Source organism: Canis aureus, chromosome 9, assembly GCF_053574225.1.
Source record: "Canis aureus isolate CA01 chromosome 9, VMU_Caureus_v.1.0, whole genome shotgun sequence".
In the NCBI taxonomy this organism is placed as follows: domain Eukaryota; kingdom Metazoa; phylum Chordata; class Mammalia; order Carnivora; family Canidae; genus Canis; species Canis aureus.
The window spans coordinates 51644671-51669353 of record NC_135619.1 but is presented as its reverse complement, the minus strand read 5'-3'; the positions used below and the strand labels follow the sequence as shown (position 1 = coordinate 51669353).

Here is a 24683-nt window from a genome sequence, read left to right as displayed (position 1 = left end):
AGACTCTGGCCCACCCTAGACTGAGAGGTAATCAATTAAGACGGAGACAGATCGCACACTGAAAAGTCCACTTTCCTACTTAATGGGGCTCTGAATTAAATCATAACATTGATCACTAAATCATAAATCCCTCCAAATCTGTTTAGTGGCCAATTCACAGAATTACACTTAGAAAAAAAAAAAAAAATCTACACTCTTTACTGAGATCCACCGAGTATATGACCCAGCCTCTGCCGAGTCCTCCAACCTCATCTTAAACCACTTTCCCTCATTTACTCCACTCCAGCCACACTGGCCATTTTTCCGTTCCTCAAATATGCCAAGCTGGGTCTGTAGGACTTTTTACCCATTGTTTCCTCTTCTCCCCACATCTTGACATGGTGACTCTTCCTTCATGTCTGCTCAAATACCAATTCTCTAGAAAGCCCATCCTGCCCCCCATCCAATGTGGCATCCCTCAGCACCTTCTGTCACATTATCTGATTTTATTTTCCTTTTTTTTTTTTTTTTATTTTATTTTCTATCTAGGACTTTTCACCGTGGGACCCTGTTGGCTCATTTATATACTTTTTCATTGCCTTCCTCTACTAGGCCATAATCTCCACGAAAGCAGGGACCTTATCTGTCTTTTTCAGTAGGAAACTATCCTCAGTGCCTAGCTTCTTGACACTAGAAGGCACTCAATAAATGTTTGTGGAAAGAATGAACATTAAACAGAAAGCTCAAGCTCATCCTCTATTGTCCATGTGGCTGAAAAGGCAGCACAGATTCTCTCTTTGGATAAGGGAGCTTGATGGGCGACTTCTGACCTGTACCCTCCACAAGTGAGCAGAACCAAAATCCTGATCAGGCATAATGATTTAGATGCTTATAAACCCCATGCATACACCCATTCTGAGAAATGTACAGACCCATCTCATTTGCTGTCTAAATGCTTCTACTACCTGTTATACAACGACCCCATCCAGAAACACTGATCAGCACAGCAAGAAAAATTCCATCTAGGGCAGGTGAGTCCCCAAGTCCTTTCTTTTTCACAACCTCAAGTTAATACCACAAGCGACTTCTTAGAAAATATTTGGGCATTAAAAAAAAAAATCAAAAGAAAATATTTGAGCATAAAAGTTAAAAACCTTTTTTTTTTTTTTTTTTTTTTTTTGTTTAAAAGCACTAAGAATCAGGCCATAATAAAATGTTTATGGCCCCAATACTAAAATGGTTATGGTACCCTCCCAAGTGGTTCAAAATAAAAACAATATTAAATTGCAAAATAAAATTTTATGGAAAAAATAAAGCTTTACAAGTATGCTGAAATAAGGCCAGAATGCGAATTTGTGAGGGAGGGAAAAGTCTCTGGCTCCCCCAGGAACCATGTCTTGCACAATAACAAGCCCTCAATAAATAGAATGAGGGCTATAGTTTTCCCAGTTTTTTATTGAATGCCATTACCCCCATCCCTGCCCCTGTCCTGGCCCCAGCATGTGCTTCCCTGGCTTCTTGGGCAATCCAGCCATGATCGGACATGTAGCTAGGGCCAGGTCAGTATTTGTTGGGTATTATTAGACTTGCACTGGACAGGACTGGAGTATCGCATACCACAGGCTCACCTGAGGCCTGGATGCAGGACTTACCTACATCAGCCCTATCTAGGCTGGAGCTGATCTGCAAGGTTACGTCAGGGCATCACGTGCTCCTACCCCATTCAGATTACTTGGCCCAGTGGATGGGATCGGAACCCACAGGATTCTTCATTTGCATCATTTTGTTGCAGAATCATTTTATCCCTTCTTCCAGATTAATCAGGTGGTTTGGAGGGATCCCCGGGTGGCTCAGCAGTTTAGTGCCTGCCTTTTGCCCAGGTCATGATCCTGGTCCCAGGATCAAGTCCCGCGTCAGGCTCCCTGCATGGAGCCTGCTTCTCCCTCTACTGTCTCTGCCTCTCTCTCTCTGTGTCTCTCATGAATAAATAAATACAATTTTAAAAAAATTAGGTGGTTTGGAATAAATTGTGGGTAAGCTGTCCAGGGGGTGTGGGTGAAGAATCTGTGTTGTCCCCTGGTCTCTGTTTGCCATGAGTGGGACACCTCACAGTAGGAGGGACTTTGGGGTCCATTTGGAGGTTCGTTTGCTACTATTACTTTGCCATCCAAGTCAAGTTTTTTGAACCAGGTCTTCATCCAGCTGGTGTCTGTCTGAGCTTGGAACTTGGAAAAGAGTGAAGCAAGGGGTTGTGAAATAGGCCGGGGAGATGGAGAAAACCTGGTGTTCTTCAAATAGCACTCTGCTTCTTGGTCTGCAAGATCAGCAGGCTCACCAAACATCAGCTCCAAGCCACAGTGAGTATTTCGACACTCCTTACCCATTTCTGGCCCGTGTGGTAAAATGACCAGAGAAGTACATTAAAAAATAATGGAGAAAACCGAAGAGTTCCAAATGAAGTGATTTTAGATTATATGTTCAGATAAGAGCAGCCCTGTGGTGTTTATATCACACATCTGGCTTGAGATTAATTTAGTTATAGTCTTATCAGATATCTCTATCCTACTTTCTATTTTTCTGTTGGCTTCAGAATCCCCTCCGGGGAAGAAAGGGATTTCATGTGACTCAAATTATTATTATCTTGCATAAGAGCCAGAAAAAAACAAATGGTTACCTGCAGGTACTAGGTAAGACCTCTACAAAGTTAATTTTTTCATGACTCAAATTGTACAGGCACAATTATCCTATTCCTTATTCTTCATCCCATACCTTTACTGACCATCTACTATGTGCCAGTCACTGGAATCCATAGTAAATTAACAAACTGCCTATAAATAAGTGAAGCTCACAGTCTACTAATGTTATAAACAAGTAAACAAACAAAAATGTCAGATGAAAGTGAGTGCCGGGCAGGGTATTAAAATGGAGGGATATGTTGTGATATCTCAGATTAGATGCAAGGAGGTGACTTTTGTCATGAGAAATAAATGATGAGAAGGAACCAGCCAGGAAGGACAAGAACAGAGCATTCTAGGCAGAGGAAATGCTTCCCAATGTAGAGTTAAGTACTGGGAAATGTAACTCTCAGTTCTCCCAAACCTCTGAACCCAGCAACCCTCTGTCCTTGCAATGTGTACCTCAAGCTTTACTCTCTGAGTTGCCACCAAACCATCTCTCCTTCAAATTTTGGGTCAGTGCTACCAAATTCGGAAATGTCCCAGCTATTCCCAATTTACTTTTGTCCCTAGCTGTCACTAGACTTCAAACCGGGCCTGGACAGTTCTATTTTATTTTTATGCAATAACGACCCATATGGATCCTTCTTATAAATGGCTCCATGCTAAAATTGGTGGTTGGTAAGATCTTTCTCAACAGCTTAGAGTCTTAATAGAAAGCCCTGAAAAGCAGTGACGTAAAGAGCCCTAAACCAGGCTCTGAGGTCTTCCAGGACCCTTTCACAAAGGAATTTGAAAACAGGCACATTCCATTTTGCCCTTTGTTAGAGAGCTATTGACAATAAACAGAATTCAGCTTAGAATTTGTGCTGTAAAACAGCAGAACACTGAACAAACCACGCTTTCTCACCCAGGGCAACACTCTGCTGTATTCTGCTGATATTCACACAGGGTTTAAGAGGAACATTTGGGAAGTTTATGAGGGCCTAAAGTCTCAAAGCATTAGTTCCTTGAATTCTTTGTTATTTTGACTGCACTGAAGACTATTCCACAAGCCATTATCAGAATCCACCCATCTTCAGTTCCCGTAAATATTATGTCTACCCAGAACTATGTGAACTATTTCATAGCTGGAATATGAACCAGGCTGTGAAACCTGCTAATGGGAATGAAATAAGAGGAGCATTAAAACCTAAAGGAGAGAAAATTCAGTAGTAAAGAGAAAAGTAGACTAAAGGATTATGTATGTTTTGGGGAAAGAAGATAGCTCACCCCTCAGGGACTGCACTTGATTATTTAAATCCAGCAGCGAATGTACCCTGGCACATTCTTGGGGGCGCGAAGGTGACTTTCATTATAACAAGTAAAAGAAGCTGAGTTCAGCTCTCAGAGGTCATTCTTGTCGTAGTGATACTAACTGTTCCAGGCAACAGAGAGCAAGGGAAACGGAGGCAGCAACTGTCAACTGTCAGTGATTTCCTGGGAAAAAGCCAAGTAGGCAGCTGCTGCTGTGTATTCTAGAGCTGAGACTGAACTCAGTCCCGTGCCAAACCTCTGATGCAGACCATCTCCCATCTTTGGCAGCCCTGGCCTCTAGGGCTTTTTCACATTTGTGAAAAGGCATTGTAACCTGGAAAGCAAGAATTAAATGTGAGTTACTAGCGTTAAATCATATGTTCTCTGCCCCCACCTCCTGCACTCTCCTCCTCTCTCCAGATGTCAAACTTGAAATATCAGGTCCTCACAACAAGACTTCCCTGAGCACCCAGGCTTTGCATTTGTAGCACTTCACACCATTTCTAATAATAATCATTTAGAAAACAGTTGGGCTAATATCTAAAAGATAAGTCACACAAGGGTTGGGATCTTTGTCTTGTTCTTTGGTGAACCCCCAAACACCTACAGAAGACCTAACACAAGTAGCTGTTAACTGTTGATTGAGTTTGTTTGGTTCTGTGTCCGCTCCAGGAAGGGAGAAATCTTGCCTAGCTCACTCATGATGGACTTGCTAGCCCCTAATGTAGTGTCTGGCCATGTACTAGCTGCTTGAAAAATTCTTCCAGAATGAATAGAAAGAACAATAGCTAATATATATTGAGTGTTTGTTCAGGGATTATGCTGAGCATTTTACAGATATTGTTATGTTATTTAATATTCACCCAAATTCAATGATACAGATATATTAATATGCCATTTTGGCTGAGTAGTTTCAATACATTCTTAAAAATAATGATCTTAAAATTCACTAATCCACAATGGATAATTGGGCTGTTTTCTCCCCAGTATAGTAGGTAGATAGTGCCCTGCTGACCTGAATAAGTGAATTTATTTTCCTAGGTATCTAGCAGGGAGTAACTGATGAGAGAGAAACAGTCTCATGGGACTTAATTATTCTTAAACTGATTTGAATTCAACTATAGCCTCAATTTCTATTTACCTTTAGGAGGAAAAATATATATAATATATAATACTATATATATATTTATATATGTAATACTATATATTTCTATATAATACCATATATTTCTATATAATATATATAAAATATAAATATATATATAAATCATATAAATATATATATATATATATATATATATATATATATATATATATAATTATATAATGCTGGTTGCATTGGGCTTATATACAACCACAAAACATGTAGAGTATGGAGTGTTTCCACTTCTAACCAACTGAGCTTACCTGCCAAGCAGTGTTTCCACTTCTGCCAGAGGAAACTGCAAAGAGGAAAAAAGTATGGGCCAAACCTTGCCCAAGATGCTGGTTAAACTGGCTCTGCTAGTGTCTCCTGCACCTGCCTGGGACACCAGTTGGAAAGCAAGCTTGTTTCCTCCTCTGGGAACCGTGCCAATTTCCACCATTCAGCCCCATCTGATCTGGCTAAATGAGGCATAGGGCGGTCACAATCCCACCTCCCCAGGTAATCCTAGAAGTGTTTGGGTGGGTGGGGCTCACTGGAAGCAAGGACCCAACCAACCAGAAACAGACTGACCCAACCCAGAGTGGAAATAATTCCAAGGGAAGTACTCAAAGTATGATATTCTCACAATTGTATAATATTCTTACCCTTCCTGGTGAGATTTTGTTACCAAAGAAACTGGTGATCCAAAGGTGCACAATGCAGAAGTGGTCAGTTTGATTAGGAAAATTAAACAATCCTTGAATTAGATTTTTACCTCTTGATTTCTCTGTCTGCTCTTCACCACTGTCACCATCACCCCATGGAGACCAAGAGGGAATAGAACAGTTAGAGGAAAAAGGACAAAGCAGGGACTTTTCATAGAGCTACATATATTCCATTTAAAAGGACAGTCCCGGGATGCCTGAATGGCTCAGCCGTTGAGCATCTGCCTTTGGCTAAGGGCGTGATCCCGGGATCTGGGATCAGGTCCCATGTCGGGCTCCCTGCAAGGATCCTGCTTCTCCCTCTGCCTGTGTCTCTGCCTCTCCCTGTGTGTCTCTCATGAATAAATAAATAAAATCTTTAAAAAAAAAAAATAAAAGGCCAGTCTTTTAGTCTTAGTTTCTGTCTTTTTGACTTTTTTAAAAGTGTGAAAATGTCCTATTATTTATAAAATGATGGTGATAATAAATGGTAATTGGTAAAATTAAAAGCTGGCAACCGATGTCAGTTTACCAACTTTAGAAAACTCTGCTGGCCCCTAAAATCCAGCAGTGTGGGAACCCCTGGATTACTGTACAATAGTGTCCTCAGAGGCTTTGGGAGAGGATGGGGCAAAGAATCTCCCCTTTTCATGTATGAATAGAGCTCCAGATCTGCTGGGTGGGCTCTGACTATCCTCTGTCACCAACTGGCACAACTATGAGGGCTGACTTTGAGTAAAATGAATCACGTTCTCTAGACTCCCAGGATCCTGTTTTTCAGACCAACCTAAGAGCCCAGTGTCCTTCTGTGGTGCTGTCTCACCTGTCAGGGAGGAACGTGTCTGATAACCTAATTTAGGTTAAATTTTAGTTTACTACTTGTCAGAAAATTTGTACTTTTTAAAGGATGTATGTATTTGAGTGACAGAGAGAGAGAGAGAAGCAGACTCCCCAGTGAGCAGGGAGCCCCATGTGGGGGCTGGATCCTAGGACTCCAAGATCAGGGCTTGAACCAAAGGCGATGCCTAACCAACTGAGCCACCCGGACGCCCCAGAAAATTTGTATTTTAAAGCTGAGACCTGAAGAGAGTACTAAAAGCTAACTCCAAAGGCACATTCCATTGACAATGAAATCTTAGGGACAGTGAGGGAGCATGCCTTGACATGGGACATATCAGATCTCACAGGTGGGCCTGCTCCTGAATTATACCCAAGTCCACCTTGACACTGCTCCATTTATAGGTCACCTTGCCTAGTAAAACATTTTAAGACGTAAATGCCTTCTGCTTTATGATTTTCAAAGCCCTTTCATGAACATTTCTTAATATATCCCTCCTAACAGTGCTGAAAGATAAGCAGGGCAGGTAGCAGTACCTTTGTTTTTATGACTAAAGAAAAGCCATACTTGAGGAGTGGTGGTTGAAGAGCTGCATTCAGTTGTGGCTGGGATGGGCAAGACGGACAATGTGCACTTTGGTGTTAGAAGGCCAGGTAGGCCATGTTCACTGGTCCTCCTGGCCCGAGACAAGGCCTTTCTGCTGTGGAAACCTGGTAGGTGGAGGCTCCAGCTAAAATGAGGAGATGTTGGGGGAAATTGTGCCTATTAATAATAATTGAACATTTATACACCATTTGGTATTTCCACAGTACCAACTAATAATCACTGTATCATTGTAATCCTCTTAGGTCTACACAAACATGGAGGGTCAGAGAGTTCTCCAGATCCCATTTTATAGATGAGGAAATAAGCTGGGGAGATTAATCATCTTGTGGTTTGAGAAAATCAGCAGCAGAGCAGGACAGCACGGTCCTTAGGTTGAATTTAGTCAGCTACATGGAGCGGCTTGGACAAACCCCAGGGCAGGAAGGGTCTACGCCTGTGTGTGTGCATGCAAGCACATAGGAAACAAACGGCTGTTTTCAATACCATCAAAACTATAATCCATTTGGTATTTCCTGGATTTAAAACTCCCTAGGCCACACACCATGGCCCACAACCATGTTTGGGTGATGGTCAAAAGAACAAAAGGGAAGAACTAAGTCTGGGCGGGGGATGGAGAAGGACATGGAAGCTTTGAGATTACAACTGATGTCCTTGGACAGAATCATAAAATCCAGTTCGTGTGCTAGCGTCAAATCTAGGCGCTTAGAGATTCTGTTATCTTCCATCACACTCCCCTCTTCCTCAGCCACACTGAGAAATCCCCTCAGTCACCTCTCCTAGCTTTTCGGGTCATCTTCGGTGAATACTGTAAATATTGCCTCATGATTACTCTTTCTGTACAACCCAGATAGGTTGGCTCTCAGAGACCAAGACATTCTGGATTCCTGGAAACGTAAAAAGAGATGTTAGAATTTGAAAGGGATGTTTGATGGTCTAAAGATGATCTTATATCAGACTTTCAAATATCCCTTGGCAGTGTCAGGACAAGAGGGAGACTTGCCTAGCAATGTAATGTATTTACTGGGTAAATAGTAAGCACTTGCAGTCTCTGTGACTTAATCAGAATGAAGTTCATTACGATAAAGAGCTGTGCCCTTTGGTCCTATTTGCATTAAGCAGGCTCCCAATTTCATTCACATCTCCGAAGGAAATTGTAGGCTATAAGCCGGCCAAGGAGTGGTGGGGAGGACAGCTAGCAAGGATATTCACCAGAGCAGATAAAGGGGAAAAGAGGTAATGGGCTAAGATTACAGCAGAGAGAACAGATGCCCTTCTTATCAATTCCAATCTATGAAAGTAATTTTGCTTTCTTGTTTTTAACTTGAGGTTTGCATCAGTCCCCCCCTCTCTCTCTCTGGGTTTTGAAAACATATTATCAGGTCATCTAAACCTTTTATGAAACATTTCAGACTTGTATGTGCATGAGCTGGTGAAGATTTATTATATTTGACACCATAACTAAAGATTTTAAGGCATTCTTTCAAGCACAACTTGACTGAAACCCCTGAGGCTAGATCCCTATCTCTTGCCAGATGTTAACTCGGTTTCACTGGTGGGAGCCCAGGGTAAGGTTAAAACTGTTTCTGGAGACATTATCTGTACCTCAGAATGTTTAACTCCATCAGTATACCACTATTATATATCAAGAAATCTGGGATTTCCAGATCAGAATCCGCACCCCCCCATCCACCCCTGTCTTCAACTTATTTCTATTTCTTTCAGAGAAGTCGTGGCCCCCCTCGTTTTGAATTAAAATAGGCAAAGAGAAGAGCCTAAGGTTCAATGAGTCCATGAATAGAAGTACCAACCCTTGTCCTTTGGGATTCTTTGGTATTTGCTCAAGGTACAAGCAATCTGGGCATCTCTGGGTAGGAATACGGATAAATGATGTCATTCAGCAGAATTAGGGCCAGACGGAAAAATGTAGCCAAATCCTGCAAGGGGTAGCCCTGAATCCTGGCATCAGGTAGGAAAGGCCCCGACTGCTCGGGGGTAAACAAGTGTAGCTGTGAAGGCAGCACACAGTTCCTGGGATGAGGCTGAGAGGGGAAGTGCATTTTTGAGACGTGAAGTGGGGTAGGGTCGGGGGTATAACACCAAATACTGGGCTGCGACAGCCGCCAGGCCCCAGGGCCGTGATTCCCACCATGGACCTGGGTCACACAGGACCTGTGTCATCCTGAGGCTGTAAATCGGTAGGTGCAGGCTGCACGTTGAACACGTTTTGTCCTGGATCCTATCCCTGGCGACGGATCCAGACCTCAACCTCCAGGATCTGTTTGAGAAATAAACAAATAGGAGACAAACAACCAAAACAGCAACACAGCCGAGCGGGCGCGGGCGGCGAAGCTCCGCCTCTGGAAGCCTCGGGCCAATCAGAAGCCTGTTGCTGGGGCCTGGTGTTTGGCCGCCTGACGTTCCCATGGAGACGGAGGAACGTTACACACTAAACACCGGGCGACGCTGACGTCTATGCATTATATCCATGGAGACGACTGAGTAAACGTCATGCCCCCCGGCGCTCCCCCGCCCTCCCGCCGCGCCAGGGGCGGAGGGAGCGACGCAGACGTCGCCGTCACGTGCCGCCGGCCGCGAGCGAGGCCGGGTGGGCGGGGCCTGTTGCTATGGCTGCAGCTGCGGCGGCTGTTGTTGTTTGGAGCTGGAATTAGAAAGCGCTGAGACGGCAGTGGAGCCAGGACCGATCCTGGAACAGCATCTTCCGCCCCCGGGCCAGAGAGGGTTCCCCAGCCCCTGGAAAGCCAGGACACCCCCTCGGCTGTCCCAGCACGCCTCAGCCCCGGGTCCTGAGCCAAGATCTGTGTGCTGCCTGGGACTCCGGACTGAGGGCCAAACCTAGACCACTCCCTCCACGCTTCGTCGGCGGTAATTGTCAGGGTGACCTCCCAGACCGCCGTCTCCTCCAGACAGCAGCGGCCCACAGGTCAACCACTGCCCAAACTGCCTGGCCCGCGACACAGGAGCAAAACCCAGCGTGGAAAACTTTCCCACTCTTGGAGTAAACTCCCGAATCCAAGGGAATCAGAAGTTTGGACATCTCTTATACTCTCAGTTACACTTTCACGCCTTAGAGTTTTTGTTGGAGACTTGAGGGAAGGGTGCCTAATAACCCCAGTCCAGGGCGGGCCTCCCGAAGAGAGAGACAATTTAGAAATCCCTGAGGACTGGATACTGAAAAGTGGGAAAACCTGAAGAACCCAACTCACTAGGAAGCGAAGCTTTGATTTTTGTATTGCTTTGTAGTGTGAGAAATCTTCAGAGGGCCAGCCTCCTTCTCCGCCCCCCCCCCCTCCCACCCCCACGAAATCCTGGAAACAGTTATAGAAAGGTTGCACCGACAAATGCAAACAAAACCAGATCCAGTAAGAAGACTGAGGGGTTGAGATGACTGCAAAGGCAACTGCCCTGAACAGAATGTAACATTTGAATGATAAGGCACAGCTGAAGAGTCTGAGACTCTGAATTTTCTCCAAATATCACAATCTTCCAGCCTTGCCAAATTTACATTGTGTCTTATTTTTAAGGGAAAGCAGAACTATTATTTGCTTGAATTAAAAATAAGCCATCAGAGGGGCGCCTGGCTGGCTCAGTCGGAAAAGCACACCACTCTGGGGTTTTTTTGTTATTTATTTTTTTTTTTTGGTTGTTGTTTTGGTTTTTGGTTTTTGGTTTTGGTCTTGTTTTTTTGTTTTTGTTTTTGTTTTTAAGATTTTAGTTATGTAAGAGACTGAGAGACAGAGTGCAGGAGCAGAGGAAGAGAAAGAAGCAGACTCCCCCAATGAGCAGGGAACCCCAGGCACAGCTGGATCCCAAAGTGCTCCATCCCAGGCACTTGATCCCAGGACCCCAGGATCATGACCTGAACCAAAGGCAGATGCTTAACTGAGCCAACCAGGTGCCCCAAGAGCATGCCACTCTTGATCTCAGGGTGGTAAATTTGAGCCTCATGTTGAGTGTAGAGATTACTTTAAAAAAATAAATAAAGCAGTAGTATTCACAGAAAAGTAAAAATAAAGTGAAATGCTTTAGAAAAAATAATAAAGCCATTGAGATAAGCACATGGCATCCATCTGTTTCCAATGGCAGAAGCATAAAGAAGGATTCATTAAAATGAATGGCATCGGGGGTTGATCTGGGATCCCTCCATTCCTCCACCAGTGCCTATTCAATCCCATTTTCCATCTCTGACAAATCAGCACCTTAGGGTTCCCTCCCTATTACTCCTTCCTAGCCCTCCCTGGGCTCCCATTCAGATATTTTACCACCTGCCCACAGAGCATATCCGTTCTCTTTCAATATTCCTTTGCTCCATCCTCTGACCTACCTATTACTCACTTCCCCCAACACCTTCTCTAAACAGCTCTCCCTTAATTCCCTTCCCACTCTGTCGCCACTCCCCAGGTTTCTACCCAATTGATCAGCACTCCCCAAATCCTTGCCCCATCCACCCATCTCCACCATAATGTTTTTCCTGTCTAGTCCTTACTAAACAGAGGACGGCAGCCTTTTGTAAATGTAGGCCAAACACAGGAAGAAGAAAGAGCACAGTGAGCTGAACTAAAAGTCATCATCTGCACCTAAAAAAAGAAAAAAAAAAAAATCCCCAGACAGTAGTTGAGATTCCACATATCCAAGCTTTATGCAGATTTTGCTTATTACAGGACTATGGGCAAGGCAGCAACCTACTAATTCTGACATTTTCAGGGAAGTCCGATAATTTCTACTTTTTTCTGCCAACTGATGCTCAATCTAAATCCCTTTGGGAGCATCAGTTACCCTCTCCCCACCCCCAATACTCCACCAAGAGCCTAAGACAGATGGAAGAGAGTGAAACCTCAAGTTCAAGGCAATGGGAAGGCCTGACTTGAGGGTAGATTAGATGGAATCAGGGCATGGGAATGAAGTGGCTTGTGTTTTCTTTCAGATGGGAAAGGAAGCATTGATATGCTTTACCCCCGGGCACATAAATAACCTATCTTACCATCTAGAAGAAGATGGAAGAGCAGTCATTGTTATCTTCCCCTACCTCAAACTCAAAGTTAAGTTAGAATAAGACAGCTTTGTTAATTGTGAGATTCTCTCTCCCTCTCTCTAGGCCTCTCTTCCAATCCCTCTGGCTCATCAAGGGTCCCAGCAAACCACTGACAGAGAATGTAGGGAAAGGGAAAAACTGAGGCAAGACTTCTCTAGTCCTTTGATGGGTACAGAGTGTCCTCGTATATGTTATCTCATTTTATGCTCCCTATGTCCCTGTGCACTAGGTCTTTTTGTATCCATTTTGACACCCAAAGAAACTGAGGCTCAAGCAGTGAAATAACTTGCCCAAGGATGTAGCACAGAGCCAGATTTCCAACCCAGGTGTCAATTTGCAGAGCTTTTGCTCTTCCTGCACCCCGCAATGAAGTGGAATACATGGAAAACCTGTACTTGGACCACTTTGCAAGTTTACTTTTCTACAGGGAGATAGACTCTAGCCCTTCCTTCCCAAATTTATTAAAAAGAAAAGGCAGAGGGGAGATTGAAGCTCTTTTGTGAGATCTACTAGAACTTCATGGGAAGGTGCTGACACCACAAAGTAAGAACATGGATCCATCCCAGCCTCCTGGGATTAACCTATATTTCCTCATTGGTTCAAGATCCAAGAGACAAAGAGAGACATGCCCCAGAGCACAGGCAGCAGAAAAGTTTGGGCGAGTTCTGGGAGACTCTGACCTGCCGCAGGCTAGGGAGGCACTACCTGGAGAGCTCGGCCGGAGTCAACTGAAGCTGTCGCTCGGGCCTGGCCCCGCCTCCTCCCCTCTCTCCTCCCCCACGGCCGACCCTGCGGAGAAGCACGTCCAGCACGAATTCCTCCAAACCTCGGATGCCTTTAGGATTTTAATGTGTCTAAAGAGTTCCCTCCTTGACAAGCGGCATTAGTCAAGTTGAGTGGGTGGGAAGGGCATTTCCCAGCGATCCAGGGCTGGAAGGAAGGGGAGACCCTCCTCCCTCCTGGCCTTGGCAAGCAGCTCCAGTGGAGTTCCATGTGGGTGGCAGTGAGTCCAGAGGAGCCAGAGGGTTCCTTGCCGGGCAGGAATGCCCACAGGCCACACCTTCTTCAGCCCTCCTAGCACCCATCCTGTCTGGACCCGTGAAGGGAGGGGGTGCAGTGCCAGGGAGTGGGTTCTCCTGTGTCTGACTCCAACAACCGGTTTATTGTGATGATTCTATTTGTGCTCCCTGTGTTCTATTTGACTTGGCAGCATGGAAGGGAAAGGGCAACAGGTTCACTCCGGTTTGTGTGGGGTGGTTCCTGCAGACACACCCAGGCATTAGAGCCAGCGGCTTGCACTGGGGATGCCTTCACCTGGGGGCCCTCAGTGTGCTAAAGCAAGGTGTGGGAAGTATTTCCTTTTTATGGACCAGCCAGGTGTGGTTGGCATTTCATCTATTCCTGTATTACTAACGTCATTCAGATTTAGGTCAAAGGTCCTGGGATCCAGTACCAGTGGATGGTTGACGGTGTCCATTTGGGCTAGATTACCATGAATACCTACTGCCCATGGACATTGTAACTCGCAGACGTAAAACAAAAATCCCAAGCCTGACAATTGGGTTCTACTTTGGGGAGCTCATGCGCCCAAAGTTGAAATCTGGACTTTCCTAAAGCATCCAGAGGGATTCTTCTCATACAAGGTGATAACATTCAAAGAGAACAGACGTCGAGGTCAAATACTCTGGATTTGGTCTAGAACTCTGGATTTGCCTCCTTATTTACCTGAGCCTTTACCTAGAACTAAAATCTTTAGCACGTGGGAAATAACAGCTAATACTTATGCTACTACATGCCAGGCACTGTTCTAAGCATTTTTATGAAAACTCATTGTAGCTTCAAAACAATCTAAAGAGGTGAGTAGGTGAACACTATTATTATCATCTTCTTTTATAGATGACAAACAGAGGCACAGAGAGGTTAAAGAAATCACCAAAGGTCACTCAGCTAATAAGGAGCAGTCCCATGATTCCACAGCAGGTAGTCTGGTTCTGGAACCTATGTGCTTAACCACTCTGTGGTAGTGCCGTTCCTAGAGGGGCTAGGCATGTCATGGAGAGCAGAGCGCACATGTAGCCGCCAGCTTCTACCCTGACATTTCTACACTTGACTTCTGAGGTGCCCAAGTCAACTTGGAAGGGGCCTTTCTACCAAGTCTAGAAACTACCCTCACTCTGGACTCTGCACTCACGGAAAAACAGGCATTTCCTAGGTGAAGGTGACAGTCCTGGTCAGCCAGCCAGGTCACTAAAAGGTGCACTAGCTTCCGTGGGATCCTCACTCGCCCCAGAAGCAAGAAGGAAGCCACACTCATAGCCTTTCAGGAAAGAGCATTCTATCAGGCAGGCAGGCATGTGCCTCTCCGTGCTCCTTCACACAAGGGGTGGAGGGGGTGGTGGCGGGCAGAGCCAGGTGAGGGTGCCAGACGTAACCAAGCATGTCCAGCAGGCAAGGCCACAGAGCCTTTCCCTGAAGAAAGTGGCCCTGACCTAGACAGCCAGGTGATGAAACCATTTCCTCTACTGGAGAGGCCTGAGCACATGGCTTCAGGGCTTGGCAAGGCCACAGGCTTTGTTCACCAAAGCCACTCCCAACCGGATGTGATAATGTACTCTGTGGACGTGAGACACTTACAATTATTTCTTAAATGGAGGCAAGGTGTAGATAATTACCACTGCTCACATTTATTGAGCTCTTAGTGTGCTTTATGTGGCTGATATGGATTCATTTATTCAATCCTTAAAACAACTCTCTGAGGTACGTGCTACCATCTCCATTTGTCAGATGAAACATGGAAGCATAGAGAAGTTGGCTTCCACAAGTCGGCCCCAGCAATAAGTGACTTTCAAACCCAGGACTGGCTGACTTCCAAGCCTGTGCTCTTAACTATCTAAGGCAAAGTGGACGCCCTTCCTCTGAATCAGTGGAGACGTGTGAACAGGGGGAAGTCTTGAGACATTTCCATATTAGACTAGGGGGGTTCAAGGCCTCAAAGTCTAGTTTACTGGGGATCCTGGGGTCCATGCCTCCAGAAGTGTCATCTTATTGGGGCCCTCAGGTTCTCACTGGCTATTCTAGAGCAACATGGGCCCGAGACAATTCTAGTAATTCCCTTAGGCTAACTAGATCCCATATAAAAATCTAAAACTGGGCTGGAACCTTGTTGCCCCTATAAGAACAGAACAAGATGGTGGCAGAGACTAAGTATAAAACTATGATTTGTCATACCTTGGATATTTGTGCAGACAAGGTTTGGGTTCTGTGCTATGACTGGGAGTGAGGCTTGTCCTTCTGGGTTTGGGTTCTGTTCTGTGACTAGGATGGCACCATGCAAGGCCAGAGCCAAAGCCCTGAAGACACCTTTCTATTCCTGGTCCTTTTCCTCCACCTCCTCCCAATAACACACACACACACACACACACACACACACTGGTATTATTTAATAACACTGGCCCTAGAGCCAGACTCCCTAGGTTCTAATCCTACCTCTGCCACTTATTTGCAAAGTATTTATCTTCCAAATGATTTAAACTTTCTGTGCCTTACTTTCCTTATCTGTCAAATGGGGATGACAATAGTACCTTCCTTATAAAGTTGTTAAGAGACCAATGAGATAATGTATGTGTACGGCAAATGCTCAGTGCATGTTAGGCGTTGTTATTGCTGTGGTGGCTTGTTACTTCTTTGCATCCTTTTTTCTCTGGATATGAGATAAATTTGCTGAAAATTGGCTCTAAGCTATCACTTACTGGGTTACTATTTATATTCCTCCTCCCATATCCTCTTGCTGTCAATCCAAACTCCTTATGGAGTCCTCTCTGAAGAGATCCAAGAATGGGTGCTCTTAGAATGGGAAAGAAATCCCATTAGATTAGGTCAAGGATCTTTGGGAAATTCCTTAAAGCCAATTTTCTTGAGAATTTTAATGGCTCAACTTGGGAAGGCAGCCAAAGCTATTAATTTGTAACAGCTGCTGAGAAATCACTGTCAACACCTCGGTATAGATCCTCTCTGTTGGGCACAGAAGTTAGGTCAAAAGTTATGAAACCTAAAATAATTAATGAGCAACAGCAATGTAGGGGATTACTAATGGCAAAATAAATAACCCTTTCAAAAAACACCCCCTCCCAGCTGTGTCCCCCTGGAGACTCTCACCTCCTTTTCTTAGATTATCATCTCAGTCTGACTAGAAACCATGTCTTAATAGATTTAACTTCTGTTTGACTTCTAACATAGGGCAAATACAAACCCACGTGCCCTACTAAATATAAGCTGATGATGATACAGACCAAGGATAGAAAGTGAGCGACCCAGTGGGTGAGTTAGTGCCACAAAGCAGAGTCAAGGTGAAGGGGTACCTTATCTCAAATCTAAACCAAGGAGTATATTTCCTGTGAGGTCTGATGAGAAAATACAAAAAAAAAAAAAAAAAAAAAAGTGTGGTTTGACTCCCTCACACATAGTTACAGTGGGTCTTGCCCCGGCGTAGAACTTTAAAGACCTGAGCAGCACATCTGTGGTTTGGTTGTGTTATCCGATTCTGGGGCTGATACCTGCTGCATTTAGTTCATGGCTGTAGAGTTTCCAGTCCTCCTCGGGGCTCTTACGTTATGGTTTCAGGTTGGCCACATATCTCTCTCCACTATTCAGATGGAACACCAGCAAGGAACCCCCACAAAGAGATCATAAGAGACCAAAGATATAGGGGCTCACCATATGCCAGACACTGCTTTATCTACCTCATTTCATTCATGTTGCCCCCTTCACAGCTTAGGAAACTGAGGCTTACTACAAGTTAAATAATCAACCCAGCGTCATACAAGGAGAAAGGTGTCAAGCCTGGATTCACACCTGAGGCCATACCACGTGACTGCATGCCCAAACTGCATCCTTACACACCAAGTTATGCAGCGGCATCATATTCTTTCCCCCATCTAACTCTTTGCTTATGTTGTGCTTTGCCCTTTTCTCCTGCACACCTACCTGCAATGGCATGTCCACTTAGCAATTTTTCATCCCTCAAAGACCTCCTCTGTTCTGCCCAAAGCAGCCTCTCGCCCTCCGAACGTTTTATCTGGATCATTTACTTTGACCCTGAAACATGCATTATCTTGGTTACTATTTAAGTGTTGTATTGCATAGGCTCCATCTCTCCAACCAAATTACAAGCTTCGCATTGTTCCCCTCAACACTCAGCCTAAGACTTGTGGACACAGCAGTTGCTAAGTGTCTGAGCAAATGAAAGAAAACTCGAGGTAAATATTCCAAATGGAGCTTCTTCCCAGAGATAATTTTCAGCAAGTGAGAATCATTTTGAGCTCAGCTACTTTCATCTCTCAATCCTTTTGTAGTGCCTGGCCCAATAAATAGGTGACCAATAAATATTTGGGAATACAACAAAAACCTACGGAGTGACTTGGGCAAATTACCTGAATTCCTCCAAGTCTCAGTTTCATTACCTGTAGAATGGGGCTAATTTTTAGAGCATTTACACTGGATCAGAGACATGTGAGGCATGTCCTTTCAGAGCCCTTAGCTCCCATGTCTATCATCACCACAATGATAATTTACTAAACCTTCCATAGGAAATGTTTCCAGCAACTCAAAAATAAAGGACTTTGGTCACTCGTCTACTGGGTATGCGGTGGAAAATTGCTGCAGGAGATGATCAAAACAATCCTGAACAACGCTATGACCCACAGCCCTCTGCATATTGCTATTTACCAGGTTCCGGGGTTACCGGTTACGTTTTGTTTTTGCTTGTGGTCAAGTCGGAACCCCCATGGTGTCTTCCTATGGAACTCAGGGTAAGGTTGCTGTGGAGGGGGGGCCTGCTTTTCCTTTCTTTATTAAGAAAAGGAAACAGGAAATCGAATGTAAAACCCTCCGACAGTTAGTGTCACACCGAAGTTGTGAATTTAACCACACCCCCGCCAGGAAATGAAAGTACAGTTCTCACAGTGATGTTCCCTCTCCTTTCAAGGCCCACACAGTGTTTTTCAGATTTTAGTTAGATAGTGTAGATCAAAGGGCTGAACCTAGGGGCAGGGGGCTGTCACCGGGTATTTGTTGATTTGGGCATAGATTCGCACACAGATTTGAAATTGCACAAATGGAGATGGGACTTTCACTGGCTCTGTGACAATATGGCTCCTACCAGATGTCACAATGGGACATCTGACCCCTGGACATGTTTTTCTGTTTCAGCCCACATCATGTATTTTAAAATGTGCTCCATTGGCAATGTTTAAATGTGGAGAGGTTTCGTCACATGCACACCCAATCTGGATTTACGCCCCCCCTTGGGGGGGAAAGTGGTGATAATGGGGGACAGCTGCCCCCTGTAGAAGGGCACTTGTTTCTGGCTCTGTGCGGTAGTCCACTGCACTCATATGTCTTACCTGCCCTGCTTGCCCAGGGGGCTTCTGTCCTGTGTAGAAAAGGCAGTCAGTCACAGACGCTCCCAGGGAGGCAGGAGTAGGTTTCTGTCACCTGAATCTCACCAGTATATGCAACGCTTAATTCTCACCTTGCTCCTTCTGCTTCCAGGTCACTAGTCCTGGCTCACCCCAACATAGACACTTGTTCATAATCTGCCCTAGCCAGATCATAAGGAAGTTCGTCATTTCTTCACTCTAGTCCAAGGTAAGTCTCGATGGGACGGATACCCACAGGGAAATTCTGGAGGATCAAATCAGTTGAGGAGATCTTCCTCTGAACTGTAACATTTTCCTTAATTGATGGGGTGGACTCTTCTTTGGCCACCCAACATTCATTCTTGCTTCTCCTGGCAACCACTCTCATTACCCCACTCCCGTTGCCCTGCCAGGAATCCCCTTCCCCACTCCCAATCCCTGAGCCCTCTGTGGAGTTAAAACTACCTCTCCCTCCATAGCTGGGTCTTAGAGCTCCTAGATGAAACCTTGCCTGACACAGGCTTGTCCCTGGACTTTCCAGCTCCATGAACTACTCCCTAGAAACCAGCCCTAAACCTTTCTATAGATTTAGTCTATATATATAAACCATGCTGGGTTCATGCTGCAGGTTCTTTTCAAAACTGTCTTAACCGCCATCTTCGCTATCATTCCATGTCACTTCTCTGAGAAGAACTTCAGACTGTCAGAACTGCTGAGTGAATACTTCTGGACACGGGTGACTTTCAGGTGTGGCAGCCCAGTGAGGAGGTGTTGAGTTAGCCCGAAGGTCTCCAGGAAACAGGAAAATATCCACACATCTGGGGCAGGTAGCAAGTAGACAACACGTGATCATTAGCCTTTAGGATACTGTTATACTTTTAACCTATTGGCCATCAGCTGAGAGACATCCATGCACGACATGTTCCTTGAAGGCAAGGACTAGACCTTAGGCCCAGTTTATCTCCAGAGCCTCGTCAGTGTGCGTGGCATGTCTGGTACAGAATAAGTACTTGATAATCATATATTGAGTACATAAAAGGATCACTTGCTGAATACTTTGGGTCACAGCATCTAGAAATAAGACTCACCCTGAGTCCTCTGTGGAGTTGCTGCTGAGCCCTGAATAACATAACTGACCTAGATCCATAAGTTTTATTAATAATGATGTCGTGCTGACGTTCATACAGGATTTCCACATAGTTTCCCTCATTCTTAGGCACCGAGAACACACACCTCGCAGGTCTTCAAAGACAATTTGATGAGGGCACACGGTGGTATAGGATAGTGGTTACCAATCTGGGAGGTGGAACTAAACTGCTTACGTCTAAATCTTAGCTCTTCCAGGGGCGCCTGGCCAGCTCAGTCCACGGAGCATGCAACTCTTGGTCTCAGGGTGGTGAGTTTGAGCTCCATGTTAGGTGTAGAGATTACTTAAATAAAAATTTTTTAAATAAATAAATCTTAGCGCTTCCATTTACTAGCAGTGTGGTCTTGGACATGTTACTGAATCTCTCTATGGCTTCACTTCCCCATCTGTAAAATGGGGATATTAAGAATAACCATAAAAAAAAAAAAGAATAACCATCATGGGAGCCCCTGGGTGGCTCAGTTGTTTGGGCATCTGACTATTGATTTTGGTTCAGGTCATGGTCTCCAGGGCATGGAATCGAGCTCCTTATTAGGCTCCAAGCTCGGTGGAGTCTGCTTCTCCCTTCTCCCCCTCCACTCTCTCTCTCTCTCACTTTCTTTCTCTCAAATAAATAAATAAACAAATATTTTTTAAAATGAATGAAATTGTAAGGATATAGAACATTTAGAAGATCAACAAACATGCAGTTAGCACTCAATAAACTTAGCATCGTCACTCTGGAGAGCCCTTATCATGTGACTTTTTTAAAAAAAATTATTTATTCATGAGAGACACACAGAGAGAGAGAGAGAGGCAGGGACATAGGCAGAGGGAGAAGCAGGCTCCGTGCAGAGGGCCCGATGTGGGACTCGATCCCAGGACTCCAGGATCAGACCCTGGGCTGAAGGCAGCACTAAACCTCTGAGCCACCCAGGTGTGCCCGTCATGTGACTTAAAAAGAAGCCAGAGTAAATGACAAATATGAGATCCTCTACAATTTTTCCCTATCATGCCCTGCATAAACCAGAATGTGCTACTGATTTTGAAATATCTTATATACTGAACACAGAATATATTGTTTTAACTTGTCTACTCCCTGGAAGGTGTTCCAATTCATTATCTGTTTCTTGGCAGTGAAAGCACATGCCTTTCTGTGTAATGATAATAGTGCCTAAAACAGATAATCTCTTTCCTACCCACCCACTGTGTAAACTGAGTCCCCTCTGCTCCTTGTCATCAGCTGCAGAATCTGTTCCCCCTTTCTCCTCAGTGGCCCAGCATCATCTCATTCAGAGGAGCTCCTCTAAACCTCTGCAGCTGTCCTAAAATTGTGGGCATGCCAACAGCCAGCCTTCCCTCTCTGACTCCCCAGGCTCCCATTCGAGCAGGCTCTTGCTGACCCTCTGTCACAGCAGGGTGAGTGTCAGGAATCTAAAAAGGGCACTGTTTGAAATTCCAAAAGTTTTCCCAAAAATGCCAGTTATGTTGCTACCTTGTTCCTGAATTAATAGCATTATTATTCTATCACTGGACAATTTTGAGAACAGGGACAAAGGACTTAGGAGAACCTATGTACGTGCACGCACACAGATCTGTCATTGGAAGATCAGTAGGCAGCTTCCAACACAGAATTAAATGAAAATATTTGGGGCAGTGATGCCTTGAGAGTCTAGAAAAGGTAGACTCTGATTTAAGAAAGCCCAATATAGGGTCACCAGGGTGGCTCAGTTGTTGAGCTCTACCTCCCGCTCAGGTCATGATCCCAGGCTCCAGGGATCAAGTCCCGCATCAGGTTCCCCATGGGAAGCCTGCTTCTCTCTGCTTATGTCTCTGCCTCTCTGTGTGTGTGTCTCTCATGAATAAATAAATAAATAAATAAATAAATAAATAAATAATCTTTAAAAAAGAAAGAAAGAAAGCCAAATAAATGCAAATGTGAGTATTAAGACAGATGAATTAGGTGGTAATTAACCATCCTTTTTTTTTTTTTTTTTAAGATTTATTTAAATAGGTGGTGAGTGTGGCCAGAAGCGCTGAGAGCAGAGGCAGCGTGCTGATGGCTCTGCCCTGAGTGCAGCCCAACCTCCCAACTTCATTCCCCGGACACTGAAGCACCACCCACCCTCTGTCTTGGGCCTTGGAGACAGACCACTGCAGGCCTGCTGGTGGTGTTCTGGGTCAGATTTCCCAGGACCCATCCTTTTCTCTTCAACTTTATTGACATTTCCTACCAACACTACCTCTATCCCTCCACCTCATGGCATTTGAGGAACTTGTAGTTCTGAACTGTGGCTTCTGCCCAAATTCAGTCATTCCTTTAACAGATGCTTGTTGCAGGCGGAGCAGTGGGCCAGGTCAGGAGCTGTATAGTCCCTGGCTTCTAGAAGCCCCTGGTCTGGGCAGAGCAGAGTGCGGAGCGTTTAAGCACTACGACAGAGCCTGATGCCTGATCCAGGCGTGGAGGGGTTAATACAACTTCCTAGAGAAGAGGATGCGGGAGTTGAGGCCTGAAAGAAGCTCAGGGGGCAAAAAATTACTGGAAGGGCATTCCAGGTAGATGGAATGGTCCATGCTAACACACAGAAGATGAGAGAGTTTCACACATTTAGGGGATTGCAAGCAGTTCAGTAAGGCTTCAGGTGTCGGGGTGGAATGAAGGAGGTGAGAGGGGGCCCACTTCCAATAGGGTTGAGAGGGTTGCTATGTGACCTAAGCCAGATAAGCAGGCCCAGATCACGGAGAACCTTGTCTGCCTGTGAATTCATATGTGTTTTCTCTGGAGAGAGAAATGAAGAAGCTTTGAAGAGATTTGTGCACTAAGATGACCAGATACGAGTTTTAGAAAGGTCACTTTGACAGTGGAGGATGGGGGGGGTGGGTAGGTAGGGGAGGTTGGGGCGCAGTGAGGAGACCACCAAGGAGCCCAAGTAGTGAGTTCCTGCCTCCGACCCGGGGCAGAGAGAGGAGGGGCACGAGTGGTGAAATTTTGCTTAAGTCAATCATTAACAAACAAGACACACAGTGATTCATTTATACCTTCCCCATTCCTGGCTTCATTTCCCCATCAGGCCCCTACCATCCCCATCTCTGATTCTGCTCCAGTTCCCTTTCCTGTTTCCTTAGCCACTCCCTTCGCCAGAAAACTCCAAGGTACAGGTCCCAGGCAGCAGGCTGCCACCTCCTTCTAGTCTTCTACATGGAAAACTCCTGAGCTTTTTCTCTCTAAAGACCCCTAGAAGTGCTTCGGCCAGTGGAACAGAAGGGTCTTCAACACCTCTCGAAGAGCAGCTGAGAAACAGTGCGGCGGTCAGGTCGCTGGTACCGGGAGCGCCACCTGCTAGGATAGCTGCTGGTGACAGGAAAACCCGAATGAGAAGCAGCAGCGCCAGCCCGAGGTCTCACATTTTGTCAGGCTCCAGGAGCCAAGCTGCACACAAGCCAGCGCTTCCCTCCCCTGGGTAATGCCTGATGAGCCCCATCATGTCAGCCAAAATACACCCTGGAGATTATATATGGGAAACGCGTAGCTCACCGAGTACAGAACATCTCTCCCTGGCTTCTACTGGGGGACAGGACAAACACTTGTGTGATAAGGTCATCGGGCTCTGTTAGGCTTGTTCTGTGTGAATAATTTATATTTTGGGAAACCTGGCTCTTTCAAAATCATCGCCTAATGAGCTATATTATATTAGAATTTTGTTGTATGTTCCTTATTCAAAATTGACATGTCTAAAAATATTTATTAAGTTTCAATACTGGGAGACGCAAAGGTAGATTAGATATCATACATGACTAACTTTTGCAAGCACCTGTCTTTATACAATGGCCACATTACCAGCACCGGAAGGATTTTGGGGATCTATAAGGATATTTTTTCCAAGTAAAATTTGTCCCCAGTGTTGTGGGAAATAATCATCTTCTGCCATTAACCCCATCCCTAAATTCATGCTTTCACTTTTGTGCATCTAGCTGCTGTTCCTAATTCCAGACAAAAAACAAAAAACAAAAAACAAAACAACAAAAAACAAAAAACCTGCCATTCAAAGGCAGAGCTGTTTGTGTATAATTTATGAAACTCTTGGGTTCCTTCAAAATGAAAAGAGTTACTGAAATAGAAGTTATTCCCATCACCGTGCCAACAGCAGACCCATAACATCAACTCACAAATGCACTCTGTCCTAGAGCCCAGAGCACACACGCTCATGCTCCTCCATCAGAAAGATCTCTCCATTTCCTTCCAAAACAAACCATCTTCACGCACAGTCCCCCCTCCCAGTAGTATATGCAGCCCTCCTCCCCCAGTGAGTTGGCAGGAGTGTGCGCGCGCGCACACGCACACACACACATGCTCTGCCAGCACACACCTCCCTCCTCATTCCCCAAGAGCCCCGGGGGTGTGTGTGTGAATGTCTGAACTGATGACATATTGTGACAGAAGGAGCAAGAGTGAGGCACAGCCACAAAGCAATGCAGGTCACAGCAATAGGCTTTATATAACCCAGAGCCATGGAGAGACCCAAAATAGCAGCCTCCCTGCTGCTCGGTTAGTCTCCTCCATCAACCAGGGATAAAATTAGAGCAGGCACTGACGCGCACCTGCGTCTGCAGTGGGACTCCAGGGAGACAGTGAGAACAGGCTCGACTCTCTGCCATCGGCCACGCAGACTGCCAGATCCTTCAGGCCCCATCTGTCACCAGACAGAGAGGTGTGTGTGTGTGTGTGTGTGTGTGTGTGTGTGTGCGCGCGCGCGCACGGGCTGTACATGCACACCATGTGGAGCCCTACTCAGAGAACATTTCAAAAGAGTGGCAAGGAGCTGGTGCAAGGAGCTTGGCTATGTGGGGCTTTCAGAAGGATGTTCCA

The 24683-nt window shown here is 45.2% G+C and overlaps 2 long non-coding RNA genes across 2 annotated transcripts; one reads left to right on the top strand and one right to left on the bottom strand.

The window, feature by feature from the left end:
• Nucleotides 1-1206: 1206 nt before the first annotated feature.
• On the bottom strand, nucleotides 1207-8815 carry LOC144320906 (uncharacterized). The gene is made up of 3 exons (XR_013386524.1): nucleotides 7996-8815; nucleotides 5358-7348; nucleotides 1207-4284 (listed from the first exon to the last, which is right to left on the bottom strand). It is a non-coding gene; the product is annotated as an uncharacterized LOC144320906 (long non-coding RNA).
• Nucleotides 1214-20113, top strand: LOC144320907 (uncharacterized). Its single transcript, XR_013386525.1, has 3 exons — nucleotides 1214-2336; nucleotides 18824-18919; nucleotides 19382-20113. It is a non-coding gene; the product is annotated as an uncharacterized LOC144320907 (long non-coding RNA).
• Nucleotides 20114-24683: the final 4570 nt, after the last annotated feature.